General features: G+C 45.5%; 1 pseudogene; it reads left to right on the forward strand.

The window, feature by feature from the left end:
• Window positions 1-1,121: 1,121 nt before the first annotated feature.
• LOC123057373 (agamous-like MADS-box protein AGL23) lies at window positions 1,122-2,083 on the forward strand (annotated as a pseudogene).
• Window positions 2,084-2,830: the final 747 nt, after the last annotated feature.

The following is a 2,830-nucleotide window of genomic DNA, read 5'->3' on the forward strand; positions in this document are numbered from 1 at the left end:
GAGGGATCGTTGGAATAGTAGATGGGTTGAGATGGCAGTTACGGTTCAATCTCTTTTTTTATTAACTGGATCCAATATTTTTTGTCACAACCTACGTACGTGAGCCTTTTAAGAAAAGTACTCCAACTAAACAACTCTTATTTTCTTTAAAAATATATTAAATATGTATATATTGACTGATCTGAACCGTAATAACTCGGTCCCATCGAAATTAACGGTTCATATTTACTGATTAATGTTGGAATTTCTAAGAAGTCAAGAATTAGTATTAAAAAAATAAAAATATTAAATATGTATACATCGACTGATCTGAACCGTAATTACTCGGTCCCACCGAGATTAATGTTTCCTATTTACTGGTTAACGTTGGAATTTCTAGGAAGTCAAGAATTAGTATAGGTAGGTATAGGTATAGGTATAGGTATAGGTATAGATAGATAGATAGATAGATGTGGGAGCATTTTTAAGTGTTATGAACATTAATTAAAATTACACAAAGATATTCTTCATATGTTACAAACATTTTTATAAAATTGTGTGGGAAAACATTTTATATGTTGTGAACATTTCTCCTATAAACCTCTCTACACTACCCACTGTTCTGAGGTGTTCGGGGCACACATGCAATCTGGCTCACACGATCTGCCTTGCTGGCCTGGTTTTACGACGCTTTCAAAAATAAAGAACCCGAGGCAGCTGTTGGAGAAGCAGACGTCACGGGCATCCTCCTGCTTGGTCTGGCAAATAATGGTCTTCTTCCTCCCTCGCTCAGAGCAAGGGAGGAAAGAGTGTGTGTAACTACGTCTAAGTGTCGGTGGGTTTATATAGCAAGCAGCCGGTGAGGAATCGCTTCACTAAGCTACGTACATTAAAAGTCGTGATAGGCCATGAGATTCAATTCGGTATTCGCTGAGCTGTGTACATTAGAACTCACGGGTCAAAGGATGACAACATGCACCAACTAAAAATTGCTAGATCTGAACAACTAAAAATCATAAACTTAAGCATGAAAAAATTGCAAGATATGAACAACTAAAAATCATGAACCCGAGCAGCTAAAAATCAGGAACATGTGCATGAAAAACATGCATTTGAACAACTAAAAAGTTACGAACTTAAGCATGAAAAAATTGCAAGATCTGAACAATTGCAACACCTTAGCCACAGAGCGAGCAAGTAATGGCAGCGCCCAACGGGGTGGTGGCAGTGGCAGGAAGAAGACCGTCATCCGCCGGATCGAGCAGGACGATGCCCCGCACGGCTGCTTATCCAAGGGCCGTGTGGGGTTCTTCAGCAAGGCGAGCGATCTGGCGGTCCTGACCGGCACCCAGGTGGCCGCTCTCACCTTCTCGCCCGGCGACAATGCCTTCTCCTTCGGCCACCCCTCCGTCGACACCGTCGTGGAACACTTCCTGGTGGGGGAGGGTACGAGGGCTGGCGCAAGGGAGGAGGGTGCTGCCAGTGAAGATCAGAAGATGGAGAAGCTGCACCAGTAGTTCGACAAGCTGCGCACGGACCTGTTCAAGGTGAAGAAGCAGACCGAGCGCGAGGAGGTCACAACGAAGGTGCGTGACACGGGGGAGCCGATAGCGGCTTGGGTTGACCCGAATGTGCGCGACATGAGGGACGAGGACTTGGTGGCCTTCTTTGTCGTGCTGATGCAGGTGAAGGACATCGTCTCCGAACGCGCCAACCAGGTTCTATTGCGCATCGACGTGAGCCGCATGGAGGAGGTGGCCCCGCCGCTGCCGCTACAGCTCTTCGGTGGCAGTACTTTGGAGCTCGGTAGCAGCAGGAGCATCTGATGCTGATGGCGACGCTGCCTCGGCTTGAGGTATTCGCCTCCGAGATTAATTTCCAGCAGCAGATTTTGATGGATCTGCCTCCGGCATAGGTGGTCACTGTCGGGATGGATATGCAGGAGATGCCTCCACCACTGGTGTTCGCCGCGGGGATGGAAATGGAGGAGATGCAGATAGTGATTCCTCAGCCGCCAGGATTCGACGATGAGATGGGGATGCCTCCGTCACCAGAGATCCCTGCTGGGCTGGAGACGAACGTCGGCTTCCCGTTCCCGTACTGAGAAGATGAGCTCTGTCGGTCCGTTCAAGTGAAAGCATTAAATGATGGGCGATAGTTCATCGATCTGTTGTCATCTAGTTACATCTGGATGCAATCTTTTGTCAAATTTTATGTCATTTCTTTATTATCAATAATTAATGGCTAAATCTGTATTGTCCTGTCGCTGGCCCTTGGCATTTAATGAAATACAGACATCTTCTCAAATGTACTACACACGTTCGCTGGCTACATGATTTCGAGTCAGCAATGTACTAGTGTTGATTCTGTTCTCAATGGACACACACGTTCAATACTAGGATGGATTAACATGGTAACAAGCGGACATGCAATTCTCTACAATAAAACGAAGAATCAGTTTATCCATCATAATACGGACTTGACAAAGCTCGAATATATATTAGAATGGGATATAGTAGACCCAAACACTTTTTTTCAAAAGGAGGATAACCTCCGGCCTTTGCATCAGTAGACCAAACACGTGCACCAAAGAGAATGCTTAATACATGCCTGTAGATACCCCTCAAATCAGACTGCGGTGCATCCACAACAACATATTCAATTGTTTCGATGATGTGCCATGGATCAAACACACGAGCTTGTGATACGTTCTCGCGGCGTCTTGGGTGGGTGGGTGGGTTATTTCTCTTTCCTCTTGTCAGTACCGCTGATGCAAGATATGCTTCCGTGGATCACTGGTTTTCTATACTGGCTTGGCAATATATAATCTGTCATTGTGTTAAAAGGTATA

Source organism: Triticum aestivum, chromosome 3A (genome assembly GCF_018294505.1).
Source record: "Triticum aestivum cultivar Chinese Spring chromosome 3A, IWGSC CS RefSeq v2.1, whole genome shotgun sequence".
In the NCBI taxonomy this organism is placed as follows: Eukaryota; Viridiplantae; Streptophyta; class Magnoliopsida; order Poales; family Poaceae; genus Triticum; species Triticum aestivum.